The sequence below is a fragment of the Myodes glareolus genome, chromosome 9 (assembly GCF_982192425.1).
Source record: "Myodes glareolus chromosome 9, mMyoGla1.1, whole genome shotgun sequence".
NCBI lineage: Eukaryota > Metazoa > Chordata > Mammalia > Rodentia > Cricetidae > Myodes > Myodes glareolus.
In genome coordinates, this window is record NC_142034.1 from 77,874,693 (window position 1) to 77,889,883 (window position 15,191).

A 15,191-nucleotide genomic window follows, 5' to 3' on the forward strand; every position below is an offset into this window, starting at 1 on the left:
TTGAATATAGGTAGCAGAGAAATTAAAAATGACTTCTGTAGCTCTCATTGTATCAGCACTGGACAGCACCCACTTAGAAGTAGAAAGGAATTACATGGATGACAAGGATGAGCCCCGGGGAAGTGGGAATGCTCAATGGAAAGTCAGGATGGGGGATACCAGCGTAAACGTCAACTCTGGGGCATTTCTGTTGGTTGGCTGGAGTTGGTTGCTGTTTGTCTTAGTTAGGGTTCTATTACTGTGCCAAAACACCATGTTGGGGAGGACAGGTTTATTTGGCTTACATTTGCACATAGCTGTTCATCACTGAAACCAGGACAAGGAACTCAGAAAGGGCAGGAACCTGGAGGCAGAGTTGATGCAGAGGCCATGGAGGGGAGCTGCTTACTGGCTTGGCCCTCATGCCTTGCTCAACCTGCTTTCTTATAGAATCCAGTACCCCCAGCCAAGGGATGGCACCACCCACCGAGGGCTGGCCCTTCCCCCATTGATCACTAGTTGAGAAAATGTCTTGCAGCTGGATCTCATGGAGGCATTTGCTCAACTGAGGCTCCTTCCTCTCTGATGACTCTAGCTTGTGCCAAGTCGACACATAAAAGCAGCCAGTACATTATTATTTGTTTTGAACAAAGTCTCATGTAGCCTTGGCTAGCCTAGAATTCCCAGGGTACCTAAGGCTGACCTTAGGCTCCTGACTTTTCTGCCTCTGTGTATAGATTACTAGATTTCAGGTATGCGTCACAATGCCCATCTTTCTGCTGCATTTTATTTATTTTTAAAAGTTCAATAGAGATTAACAGTCTTTTTATCTTGCTTATCTAGTTATGTATTTTTTGTTGATGTATATGTAGTTGAGTCTTCTCTCTCTCTCTCTCTCTCTCTCTCTCTCTCTCTCTCTCTCTCTCTCTCTCACTGTGTGTGTGTGTGTTCACCTGCTACACAATCCCGAGATCCACACCCACAGAGTCCAGGAAAAGGCATAGGATCCCTCAAAGGTGGAGTTATAAGCAGTTGTTTGGTGCCTAAAAGGGGTGCTGGATACCAAACCCAGGTCCTCTGGAAATGCATTAAGAAATCTTAACTGCTGAGCCATCTGTAAAGACCCTGTACTGTACAATATATTATATTTTTTAATCAGATTTTATTTTTATGTGCTGGAGATCAAAAATGAAGGTCCTGCAGATAGGCTAGGCAATTACTCTACCCCTAAGCCACATTACAGCCCTTGGTGTTCTGAGACAAACTATTGCTATGTAGATCAGATTAACCTCACACAAACAACATACTTTCTACCTGCCTAGTGCTGGAATTTCAGTCATGAGCTAAGATTGTAGTCATGTGTAATCACACCCAGTTAAAGCATTGACACTTGAACCAACTCCAGTACACCCATCAAGGAACAGGGCTCACTTAATAGTATCATGGCAGTTTCTTTGTTTCTGTCAAGGTCCCGTGGTGTGTACGCTGCTGACATTTGAGGAAATTGGATGACTATAGGTACACTATTTTTGCTGCAGTTCTAAATTATTTTAGGATAAAAAGTTGAGCAACGAGGAAATAAATAACCCAAGGAGATCTGTATCTTTTTAGGCTACCATAAAACAATTAGCTTCCAGCAGGCTGCCCTGAGAAGTGTCCTTATAATGGCTTGACTGGAAAGAAGCTACTAAAAGGGTGTGAAATGTCAGATTTCAGAGTCTTTACCCGAGCTTCCAGGATGGTGAGGCTGCTGCGTGTGTACTGGGAATTTTTACCCTGAGGAGGATGGTTGATGTCATTATTGGAAGAACAGTGAAATCTGCAGAGAATTCCCTGAGGCCTGGAGCAGACAGGCCTTGAAGCCCCTCACCCTCTGCACTGAGCCTTCCCTCCACCACAGCTCAGCCAATGGCAGGTCAGGAGAGTCTGGCTAAGATTTAGTGGTCAACTTTGGCATGAGAAAACTGGGGAGCACTGAGAAGGCAAGAGGAGGCAGATTCTTGTGAGTTTGAAGCCAGTCTGGTCTATATTTGGAGTAAGTTAGCATGACCTGGCTAGAGAGATTGACATAGGAAGATGCTATCTAAAAACAAAAAAGAAAGGAAGGAAAGGAGAGAGACAGAGGACAGAGAGAGAGAGAGAGAGAGAGAGAGAGAGAGAGAGAGAAAGAGAGAGAGAGAGAGATTCCAGCCCTGCATGTGACCACAATAATGGGGTCAGAGGCAGGTAGGTCCAGAGGTCAAGGTCATCTTTGCCCACATTAGAAGTTCAAGAAAATACTGATTACATAAGATCCAACTAAATCTTCCCTCCCACATTAACACTGCCATCAAAACAAAACAAAAGCGAAACTGATGCAGAAATCCATCCCTGAAGCAAATGAGTAGGGAACAGCCTCACTGTACTTGGCCCCTTTTACTCAAGAGCTGTGTGAATGAGTTCATAACCCAGCTGGGCTGCACTGACTGAGCTGAACTGTACGCGTTCGGTTACATCAGAGCTGATTCAAAGGAAGGAAACAGACACCAGAGTGTAAAAAGCAGTTGGAACTTTTGTGAGTCAGAGGCAGGTGAATCTCTGTGAGTTCAAGGCCAGCCTGGTCTACAAACTGATTTTGAGACCAGTCAGGGATATACAGCGAAACCATCTCAAACAAAGCAAAACAGGAACAACCCAAAATACGCTGGATGCTACAAGATTCAAAGTCACTTTTATTGTCCCCACTGCGTTGTCCTGGGCAGGGCTGGTCTAGAATCACAAAGCTGTATCACAGTTTATATGGAGGGAGGATGGGGTGCTTTAGTGGCAAAGATGGGGAACAGAAGGTAGAGTGGTATTTTAAATGAGCTAGATTTAAAATGAATGGAACCACCAGATGTGGTGGTACGTGCCTGAAATCCCTGACCTTTGGAGGCAGAGGAAGGAAGAATGCAAATTTGAAGGCAGCCAGTACTACAGAGCACACTGCAGGCCAACATACGATGAATAACAAAACCTTGTATAAAAAAAAAATCAGGCCGGGTGGTAGTGGTGCACGCCTTTAATCCTAGCATCCCAGCACTTGGGAGGCAGAAGCAGGCAGATATTTCTATGTGTTTGCGGCCAGCCTGGTCTACAAAGTAAGTTCCAGGACAGCCAGAGCTGTTACAGGGAGAAACACTATCTCAAAAAACAAAACAGAAAAAAAAATCCCCAAACAGACAAACAAACAAAGAAGCAATCAGCCATTCACGATGGTGCACATCTTTAATCCCCCCAGCACTCAGTAGGCAGAGGCATTGTTTGAATATGATCATTGCTGTTGTGTCTCCTTTGAGCTATTTCACTATGGCTTTATACCTTATTCTTATAGCGACTGCAAAGCAATAATTGTAATTTCTACATTTTGTTATTTGAACCTGCTGATTCTTTTCTCATTTTATTTGCTTGCTTGTTTTTGACTTTTTGCTTGTTTTATTTATTTGTTTGTTTGTTTGTTTGAGGGCCTCACTGTCACCATGGTTAGTCTGAAGCTTATTACCTAGACCAGGCTGGCCTCATCAACAGAGAGCCAACTGCCTCCGGATCTTCCGGTCTCCAGGCTCCATTGTTGTGGTCAGAGGTATGCACCACAATTCAGGAGGGCTGGAACAATTTCTTACTCTTTCTTCTCCCCCCTTCCCCCGCCACCTTTATTTTTAGAGAAAGTCTTATTATGGCAAACTCTCTAGCTAAGTCATGCTAAATTATTCCTTATATAGACCAGGCTATCTTCAAACTAACAGGGATCTGCATCCTCCTGCCTTTCCAGGGCCCCCCAATTTCCTCATGTCACAGTTGACCACAAGATGCTGGCCAAACTCTCCTGACCTGCCATTGGCTGAGCTGTGGTGAAGGGAAGGCTCAGTGCCGAGGGTGAGCGGCTTCAAGGCCTTTCTGCTCCAGGCCTCAGGGGATTCTCTGAAGTTTTCACTGTTCTTCCAACAAGGACATCAACCATCCTCCTCAGGCTAAGAATTCCCAATACACACACAGCAGCCTCACCATCCTGGAAGCTCAGGTAAAGACTATGAACCTGACATCCACACCCTTCTAGCTGCTTCTTTCCAGTCATGCCGTCACAGCGACACTCAGTGGCAACAGGACAGCTCCCACCAGGAGTTGTTTCTCTACCTATTCGTAAACAATTGCACATTGGAACTTCCTTTCTTTTTCTTGGTGAACACATTTTATTTTTGTATGTATTTACTTATTACAGGCAGATATGTAGTAAGCTGAAACAAATGTATGTGTACTTTTTTATATTACAAATATTGCTGCAAGAAATATTCTCTAAGTAAAAAAAACTGAGGGTTTTTTTTGTGGTGCACAGACATACATAGGTAGGCAAAATATCCATACACATAAAAAGAAATAAAAAATATTTTTTAAAGTTTTTAAAAGAAAGAAAAGGATTCATGATTTTTTTTTCAAGGAAGTCAGAATGCATCAGAAGGCAGCAGCTTAGGTCAAAATCCAGGCAGTGGAGCAGCAAGACCCAGGGAGCCAGGAGCAGAGCTGCTGCCACTGCATTCTGAAGGGCACTGGGAGGGAGCTCTTCACCATGTCTTTGTCTCCTGCTCTGGAAATACAAACTTTTAGCACCACATTTGCTTAAAGTAGTTCTACGAAATTCAAAGGACTCCTATTGAATAAGGCAGACAAATAGAGTAGGTTTTCCAAAGTAGGAATTGGTGATCTCATGAGCTGGCACGTGTGACAGAATCTAATGTCCGTCCCATGACCCATCGTCACATAATGTGGTACTTGGTAGAGGGAAAGGTGCTCTTAGTGTGGCATTTGTATGTGTATGGTCTTCTATCCTTCCACATACTTGGTGGCATCCTTCTGGGACGGTCTGTCTTATTAAGAGAAGGAAGAAATGAAATAAAGGAAGAAAGAAAGGCTGTAATAATGCTGAGAAAATAAAATCATGCTAATGAAAGTACTTCCATTTATAACAATTCATAATTGGAGACTTGTCGCTTTGCTTTGTATTCCTTAAAAAGAAACCTTATTTTCTGTTAACTCTTCCGAGGAAGGAAGGGTGTATTTTTGCTCACCCTTTGAGGTTACTGTCCATCATAGTGGGGACCATGGCAGCAGCAACGTGAGGCACAATGGTGGTGCCATTGCGTGCACAGTCAGGAAGTAGGACGATAAATCTGTCGCTCAGCTGCTTCCTCTTCTTACTCAGTTCGAGGCTCAGGCTGTGGCTCCTGCTGCTCCTTCATCTAATTTTATGTCACACATTTAGCGTGTGGCTGGAAAGATGTGTCAGCAGTTCAGAGTGCCTGTGGCTCTTCCACTGGACCTGGATGAATTTCCCAGCACCCCCATGAAGCGTATAATGACCTATAACCCTAGCTCCAGGGGATCCATTGCTCTCTTCTAGTCTCCACGGGAATGCATGTGGCTTACACTCACATGTATACACACTCACATGTACACACACACACACACACACACACACAAATACCAAACAAATTTAAAAGCAAACAAAAGAATCCTTTTAACATATATTAATGAGTCTTTTATGATACTCAAATGATAAAAGATAAAATGCGTACAGCTACAAACTACAGTCCTCCTATTGCAGCTGCTTCTCTACCTGAAAGGCATGCTGAGGAGTCTGGTGACTTTTTCATGACATTTCCACCTCTACACAAATGCAGGTAAATAAGTTGTCATTGTCTTGAGTTTTTGCCAAAATGGGTTCCTATGAAGCCAACTAAGATTGTTTTGTACTTTAAAAAAAAAAATTAGTATTTCTTGGAAATATTTTCAGGTTACGAAGTTCCAATAAAATGTTGTTTTTCTTTGCAAACATGCACTGTTAATACCCAGAGTCCATACTGTATAAGGTCGCAACCTCAAAGTAGAATGTTGACAAGGTTTAGCACAAATTTTATACAGCTTTTCTGGCATGGACAGTTCACGTGGTGCCCAGGGAGTGTGGGACATCTTGATTTAAGTTTAACATTAACTGTAAGATGACCATCCTGGCTGTGGATGGAGGCCAGCTTTAGTGTGCTTGCCAAGCATGCACAGAGTCCAGGGTTGTAACCTCAGCACAGCAGAAACCCACGCACACCTGCGATGCCAGCACAAGGCGAGGCAAGAGGATGGCAAGTTTATAGTCATGCTTGGCTACATAGGAGCTTCAGGCTACCCTGCATTACACAGTGAGATCCTGTCTCAGAACAAGAAAGGAAAACAAACAACAACACACTACAAATCCAAACTGAAATGATTATCCCAAGTCCATTTAGTAAAGCCTAATGATATTAAATTCCCCGATTCATCTATCTTTCCCTAAATGGGTGTAGGGCAGCAGCTTATAGTCACTCAGATGCTGATGGTTCAGAAGTTTTAGCCCCAAGCAGATAGATCTGTGACATTGTCCTCAGCATCTTTATGGAGTCCACATAAGGTGCATTTAGTTATTTATTTGGTTTGAGAAGAGGAAGCCCTGAAAACTACAATACCTCCTGGAAACATTTGCTCAGAAAATATAGCACCTCCTATTTGCCAGAACAGAAAATCGTCACATCCAGTTTCCCGTCTTGCACAAGTACCTAACTGTGAAAGTTACATAGACCAGTTAGTACACGGGAAGGGAGCATCGGTACATGGAGAAGCTCAGCTTTGGACGTTGCATCCTCTCTCCCTCACTTCTGCAAGCAGAGTCTCTCTTCTAGCTTCATTTGCTGAGACTCTTCCACTGATAACTTGGGCGGTAAGTGAACATGTGTTAGGATGATGGCACCTGAATGGCAGAGCAGTGAGTATAAGGTGTCAGCTTTCACTTCTGCCTCTGCTCCAGGACCCTCACGGGGCTCTATCTATAGTCTGTGCCTCTTCTGCCTTTCACTTTATTCGTCTGCAAGTGAGAAAGTTGTTCCAGGTCTTTCAGTTCCCCATATCCAGGAACCATCTCAGAGTAGCCACGATCTCCAGGCTGGAATATGAACTCAGGTGAAGAGCTTCGCTGAGGCTCTGGAGACACCGCAGCAGAAATTTGGTTCTTCTTGTTGTTTTGCTGTCTTGGAGAAAAGGCCTTACAATGCAGATCAGACTGGCTTCAACTCACAAGATACCCTGCCTCTGCTTCCTGGGTGCTATTTTAATTATTTTCTTGAGGTCTCCCTAAATGAATGAATAGATGCTATCTGGCAAAAGATTGTAGAACTTTAGAGACTCAATTTTCAAACAAAACACTTGAAGGTGTGGCCAGGAGATAAAGATGGAGTTACAAGAAAGACTTGCCTTTATCCATGGGCAGATCTGGAAGACTCCATCAGCAGCAGAGGACTAGCAGGAGAGACTGTGACAAGAAGCTGTGGCTCTCCTACCTAACTGGTAAGTACAGTCTTCTGCAGACTCATGCAGGAGAGTAGCAATTAGGATTTGCAATTTCTGTACTATATAGAATTATGTATGAGGTGAACTGTGATTGTATGTGGGACATTAGTACAATGGGGAGTGAGTCTCTAGACATTAGGGCAAGCTAGCATCCAATAGAGTTCTTCGAACTCTCGGAAGGTGGAATAAAATAATAGACTTTCATAGGTAAGTTATTAAAATGACTTTAAGCAAAGTTAATATGTGAAATAAGAGACCTGTAGAAAATTGTCTGGTCCTTTTAGATTAAGCCCTATATATTTAGCCCCTTGTCTAAGTAAAGTGTAATATTGTATATAACATGGAAATGGGCCCAGTGACATGAAGGCATAGATATATTTGCAGTCTTGTTCCTTGACTTTTGGGGTTTGTAAAGTAAAAATATTTGTAAGAAACAATTTGTTTGGTGAAAAGAGAGCCTTACAAGGGCTTCTGGGAGTTGAGGTTGCTGTGTTTGTTGGGTCCAGGGGCGTTGCGCAAAGATGAGAACACCACCAAGTCTAGTAAACCAGAAGCAAACTTTATTCCAGAATCCAGATCCTAGGAAAACCAGAAGCAAACTTAAAAATAAAAAAATAAAAATAAAACACCACGGGGCACAGAAGCTTATCAGCTAGCTGAGACGACAGCCAGAGATGGTGTTTGTTAGGTTGTGGCAAAAGGCTGGTTTCTGAACCCACTTTTTATAGTAGGGGCACCAGGCATTATCTCTGAACAAGAGAAGTTTTACAACCTTGCCCTGACCCTTGGGTTGGTCAGCGGAGACCCTAAAGAGAGGAGTGAGTGCTAATGTCAATGAGTAATTAGGCAGCCATCATGAAATGTTTCAGGGGAGATTACAACTAAAATCACTAATTGCGAGAAAACAGATATCTTTAGCAATTAGTCAGAAAAGGGGCTGCTTGTAATACTAAGGTTAATAAATTAGGATAAACTGGTTCCTGGGCTGAGAACTTAAAAGAAAAGCCTTTCACACTGTTTCCAGGTAAAACTCAGATGCTGACTGCCATACTTTACAACCTCCATTATCAGAGCTCACTAATTAAACCTTTATATTTATCCACTCTCTCCTGGTACCTCCGGGTGTAAACTGGGGTCTTATGCCTCTCCTCTGGTGGCACCAGTTTCCCATAACAGAGACAATGTCTAACCCAGAGGTCACATAGCTCTGTCTCCTAAAGGTTAACTCAGTTCACATCTGCCTTTATCAAGGACGGTCAGGACACTAATCTTAATTTGTAGAGAGACACTCTGGCCTTGTAAATAGAATAGCCAGTTGTAAAATGACCTATGCTTCCCAAGCATCTGAGAAAATAACTCACTGTGAATGAATGATCCTTGATCTGCTGAGAAGGCTGCTGATAGTCTGTTTTTATTTTCCTAGACTTATAACTTTATATTTCCTTATTTCTACATTCTTATTTTTGGAATCTACATTTTTATTTCCTTATGCCTGAACTCTTCAGTGCTAAGTTTGGGAGCTTGACCAGAAGTAGGAAAGCTTTGCTTTAGTGTTGGGGAGGAGAATAGGGTTTCCTAGTGTGGGTTGGTTAGTAGCTTTTAGCATTCATTTTTCAATGACTGGGCAGTCATTAAATTCTTTAAATATTGGGGAGATATTTAGAAAAAATCCTCATGAGATATTTATAGATGCATGCATTTATATTGACGAGAACTGGTGCAACCCTCCCCAGACTGCAGTTTTACCCTCTCAACTATCTGTCTGTCTGTCTGTCTGACCTGTTACCCTGTTACTTCCCCTCACTTCCAGATGCTGTGGGGCAGTTGTGCCTTCCCTCTCCTGTGCTCCTCCCCCCATCTAAGCTGTGAACTGTTAAAAATATGACACGAGTCAGAAAATGTAAGAAATACATCAAAATGAGCACTCATTCTATTTTTATACTAAAATTTTGGGATCCGCCAGCTTAGTAAGTCCTGTCCTCTAAGCATTGTCTTGTCCTTGTAACACTGTGCCACTGCTCCCCACCCCCCACCCCCGTGATTGTGTGCATAAACTGTCACGTGCAGCTTACTGGAGAGGTGGCCTACCGTGTTCCAGGCTTTCCTCACGTGGAAGCCTTGCTGAGGATGACCTTGACCTTCTGAGCTTCCCTTCACCAGGTGTTGTGCTTACAGGCCCAGTTCCCCTGGTGAGGAAGATCAGACTCAGGGCTTCCCACGCACTAGGCAAGCTGTCTACCAGCTGAATTGTTCCCTTAGCTTCTATCCTGTTCATTTTATCATTAAAAAAAAAAGAACCCCAAATTCCAACATGTTGGCAAACACTTGTGATCCTAGTACTGGCAATTCCAACCCTTGGGAGAGAGTAGGAGGAGCTCAAGTTCACCTTTGCTAAAGGATGGGTTAAAGGCTAGCCTTCATGATTGAGAATTTGAATTAAAAATATCAAAAACCCAAGAGTATTTACTATGCTATCTATCTTGCTTCTTTCCATTAGTGTGAATGTGTGTGTGTGTGTGTGTGTGTGTGTGTGTGTGTGTGTGTGTTATCAAACTGTGGCTATATACAAATATGGACTTTTCAAGCCAGACATTCATGGCACATGCCTTTAATCCCAGCACTAGGCAGGCAAAGGTAGAGGATCTCTGTGTGCGCAAGGCCAGCCTGGTCTAAAAGAGTTAGTTCCAGGATAGGCCCCAAAGCTACAGAGAAACCCTGTATCGAAAACAAACAAACAAATATTATATAGAGAGACTTTTCTTTAAGTTGATAATAAAATATTTGATTATAATCCCATTTTGAGTGACCTTGGCATTAGGATATCAATTCATCCTGAGTGACATCTGACAATGGAAATTTTATTCCTTTTTACTAACTATTTATTTTTGTATTAATCTATTCACTTATTTTTTGAGACATGGTCTCATATATAATATAGCTCTGGCTGACCTGGAACTCACAGAAATCAGCGAATCCCTGTGTCCTGGTTGAGGGAGTAAAGGCATGTGCCACCAGGCCTGGATCTTTATTGTTGCTGTTACTAGTCTTTTCTGTGGGCCAACAATGGACACCAGGGTCTCTCTGCCACCGACCTCCAACTCCAGTCTCCCAAACTTGCTTTCTCGCTTTTGATTTGGAGGCAGATTCTTACCAAGTTGCTCACGGAGCCTAGATAGGCCTTAAGCTCATGTTCTTCCGGCCTCAGCCTTTTAGAAATTAAGGTTCCAGGCCTGTACTTCCAGGCCAAGTGTGGACTTTGATAGTACCAGAAGCGGAAACCACGGTTTTGTGTTTTTACAAAGCACAGAGGGAGGACTGGATGTGTTGAGTCATGCCTGTAAATCCCAGCATTCTGAGGAGGAGGGTCTCTATAAGTGAGAGACCAACCTGAGATAGAACATGTTCCAGGTTCAATAAGACACTACAAAAATAACTAAATAAACAAACAGAACAACCAGCCTACCAACAAACGCCACCGGTGGGTCATGAGGCAGGGGTTACAGCAAGGCAAAGAGACTTCTGGTCATAAGATGTTGCATTATTGCCTTCCCAGCCTCAGAGTGGGCGAAGCTGGCTGAAGCCAACCCAGCCTGCATTCCAAGTTTTATCTAAAAGTGCATTGTTGAAGCTGAACTTAGTTGTCAAGGGCTATTCAAAGATGTAAGATACCTTGAGATAACCTGAGATAGAACCTTCAGCGTTCTATCCTTCCAGCATCAGGATGCCCTTCTGCTCAATCAGGGTCATAGTCTTGGGGGTCTTGAGCCTACTATGTCCATCTGCTTAGACACCAGCTGTGTAGACAGCGTCAGTTCACAGACTTAGTTCTGGGTTTCCAGCTGTCACCTTGCTTTCTTTTTCCTCACACCATTTCCACTGATGTCTCTGACATGGGAAGTCACTGGCCCTGCAGCTGTAAGGAACCAACCTGAGCTCTGACTTCTGTAGCTCTGACTTGGGATCACTGCCAGTGCCTTTGCATTTGTTTGACCTTGACTTTCAGGCCCTTCTTGTCTTATGCTCTTCCTGCTCCTTAGGCTGATGCTGCCCTTGTATGGGCACCTCTTCTCTGTTGAGCTTTTGAAGGAAGGCCCTCCCCAGGAGGCCCCGGGGTCTTGGCTCAGCATATGAGCTCTCTTTCTCTCTCTCTCTCTCTCTCTCTCTCTCTCTCTCTCTCTCTCTCTCTCTCACACACACACACACACACACACACACACACACACACACACACACACAAACAAAACAAAAACAAACAAAAAAAACCAACCAACAAAACAAACAAACAAAAACCCAGAAAAAGGATTCCCCATCAGCACAGGCATTCCCCAGAATACCTAGTTTAGCCTTCTGCCTTTCAACAGAAGGCAATGTGATCAATGAAACCAAAACAGTCCCTGCTGGGTTCAGAAGGCAGAGCAAACTGTGCTAGGTTCATTGATCATGTGGCCTTCTGTTATCTCTTCTGCAATGAATGTCTGCAAGACAATAAAGCATTGGTTTTGCTGCCTTTTTAATACTATGACACTATGATACAATACCTCATGTTGTGACCCTCCTCAACCTTAAAATTCTATCATTGCTGCTTCACAGGTGTAATTTTACTGTTTGTATGAATCAGTGTAAAATTATATATGTAAGATATCTGATATGCGATCAATGTGAAAAGGTCCTTTGTCCCCAAAAGAGTTGCAACCCACAGGTTGAGAACCCCTGCACTATGGTGTCCTTGGTTGTCATCCTAGTGGTCACAGCAGTCCCCAGAGTGCACCAGGTCCTGGCACCTCCACACCCCAGCAATGACACTGTGTTTCCTTGTGAAAAGAGCAGTCCTCACAAAGTGACCCCTGAGCTTGTCGCTGTCCCCCACTCCTTGTTCTTCCGCATTGGTGTCCCTCCCTGTTTCTCTCCCCTGTCACAGACACTCTCCTGCCTCTGGACATTTGCCCTCCCTGTTGTTTGTTTGTTTTTTTGTTTGTTTGTTTATTTTGACATCTCTCTCTGGTTTGCTAAGTCCTCTTCAGCTTTGCTCAAACCCCACCCTCTCTGTGAAAGTATTAGAAAGTCCATTTGGCCCTGAGAAACCAAGTAGAAATCACACCCATACCCCTCCACGGCACCACTAGTGCTCCCTCTCTTGCTGTAGGCTTTCTATGTCTTCCCCCTTTGTTCACCTGTTCATCCAGGAAGATGGTTAAGACAGCTGTCTGCCTGCAGCCGTCCCCCTGCACAACTGGGGGGAAACCCTTTAACCTCTCTGCTAAATTGAAGGTTTCTGCTAAATTGAAGGTTTTTAAAATGTTTTTCTTAACATATTAATTTTCTACAAAAATACAAACTTCATGATACCAGGAATCTTTGAGTCACTGATGTATTCAAAATTCATAGTATCATTACAATATATTGTAGCTAGGCCATAAATGTGAAATCAGTAACAATTTAGTATTCTAGTAGTGTTTGCTATAGTAAACCTGAATATCTTGCAGTTTTACCTATTTTTCTGATTTCACAATTATTTTAAATTACGTGTATATGAGTGCGATTGTATGGATCCGTGTATGTTAGTGCAGAAGCCTTCTCCCGTTCTCTGGAGCTGGAGCTAAGGATCGCTGTGACCCACCTGAGGCTGCTGGGGCCGTACTCTGGTCCTCTGCCAGAGCAGCCAACCCTTCTTGTTGTTCTTTTCGGTTCTTTGACCCTTCGCCCTTTTCCCCTTCTGTGAGGGCTGCCACCCAGCTTCCAAACGAATCACACATGTATAATCTTAATTATAAAAGCCCGGCCTTAGCTTGGCTTGTTTCTAGCTAGCTGTTCTTCAGTTAACGTATCTATCCTTTTCCTGTGGGATTTTTTTCCTTATTTTACTTCATCTGTCCTTCACTCTTCATGGCCGGCCAGGCGACTGGCCCCTCGTGTTCTCCTCGCCTCCTTTTCTTGCTCCTTCTCCTCCCTTCTGTTTTCTCCTCCTATTTATTCTCTCTGCCTGCCAGCCCCAGGTAGCCTTTCTCTTGCCTTTTTATTGGCCGTTCACCCCTTTATTAGACCATCAGGTGTTTTAGACAGGCAAAAATCACGGCTTCACAGAGTTAAACAGATGCTGTATAAACAAAAGCAACAAATTAATGATTTCCATCATTAATCAAATGCTCCACAGCATAAACAAACATAACACACCATAAATAATATTCCACAACAGACCCTCTTTACTGTGAGCCATCTCTCCAGTCCTAATATTAGCGTTTTAATGTAAGTAGTAAGTGAGGGGAAATGGCCAGCTGATATAGTAAGCAGGGTTGGCAGAGGGCTCTGGGACATAAGGAGACGATTTGGAGGGGATTTCAGGATCTGGTCGTGGATAGAGTCCTAACATGAAGTGGTGGGTTGAGGTACAATGGAGTGATTCAGTGAGGACCTAGTATTGCAGGGGGACCAATGGTGTCTTGTTTTGGTGAAAATAAAGTGAATTCAAGCAGCTGAACTCTTTCACAGTGGGCAGAAGCAAGAAAGAACAGAGACTCAGCTGAGGTGGGTTTAGGCGGTGTGTGATCCCCATTTTCCCACATATGAAGCTCTTTAGTAAAGAACTGGGAATTCTGGTGCATTCCTGAGCCCTGTTGTCACACAGTACTCCCCTACAAGTGAGGAGTAACCTCTAAAGGATGCCACGGTTGACCCTAAAATGTAGTGACTCAGGAGACGGCAAAGCTCAAATTAACAATAACAAGAAAAAAAAATCCCATTATCCCTGAGAAGGCTCAGGGTATCAAAGTGTTTGGTCAACTGGACACCCGGGTTGATCCTGGAATCCTAACAATGGTGGAAGGAGAGAAACCACTTCTGATAGGTGTTTTCTCCTTCCCATAGTTCCATGGTGTGCGCCCATCCACAGACAACAGCAGTTAGTTTATTACAAGAGTAACAAATAAAATAATAAGGTTTTACTTATATCCACTGGGTTATGTTCTCTGCAAATGTTGGGATACAGTGCTTGGTCTTGGGGGAGCCTATAAGCTAAGGTGGAGAAAGTGAACCCTAAGTATTTGTGGCTATTTAATACATCAGCTCCTCAGCTCCCATCTTCATCCTGTCCACACTTCTGCCCTTCACATCTATTCCTTAGGATCTTAGCATCTCCTGTTACATGCTTTGGTTTTGCTTCTTTATATTTTTCTTCTTTTATTGCCCAGGATAGCTCAGTATTGTCATTCTTCTTACCTCAACCTCTCCACTGCTGTGATTACAGAACTATATCACACATTGCTTTTACCTTTATTGACAGCATCTTACTCTATAGCCTTGTCTAGCTTGATATTTACTATGTAGTCCAGGCTACCCTAAAACGAATGGCAACCCTCCCGCCTCAGCATTATAGGTGCTGGGATCACAGCCAGGATCTATCTCTCCTGACTCTCACATGTCACTTTTTTTTTTTTTCAAGACAGGGTTTGTCTGTAGCTTTGGAGCTTGTCCTGGAACTAGCTCTTGTAGACCAGGCTGGTCTCGAACTCACAGAGATCTGCCTGCCTCTGCCTCCTGAGTGCTGGGATTAAAGGCGTGTGCCACCACCGCCCAGGTCACATGTCCATTTTTAAGAGATTGTCTCCTATCCTCTTACCCTGCTAACCCTGCATGAGGGAGTTGTCTCTCCTCACAGCCTTCAATTTCCTTTTGTTCATGTCTTCTCTCCACTCTTAAATGACCTCAGAGGAATACCTAACCTATGCTTGGGTGCCATCCAGCACTGTAGCCTTGTGTGATATCTAAGTAATTAAAAATCAAATTAGATGGAAAACTAAAATGAAGTCTACTCAACTGGGGACTAGAGAGATGGC

General features: G+C 43.4%; 1 protein-coding gene across 1 annotated transcript in view; it reads left to right on the forward strand.

The window, feature by feature from the left end:
* The first annotated feature begins 3,818 nt into the window (after positions 1-3,818).
* The window catches only part of LOC125401506 (uncharacterized), a 110,017-nt gene continuing 98,644 nt past the window's right edge, over positions 3,819-15,191 (forward strand). Inside the window, exons 1-2 of the mRNA XM_087909589.1 lie at positions 3,819-4,018; positions 7,283-7,359. The gene's annotated coding sequence lies outside the window, so the exon portion shown is untranslated. The remainder of the gene's footprint in view (positions 4,019-7,282; positions 7,360-15,191) is intronic.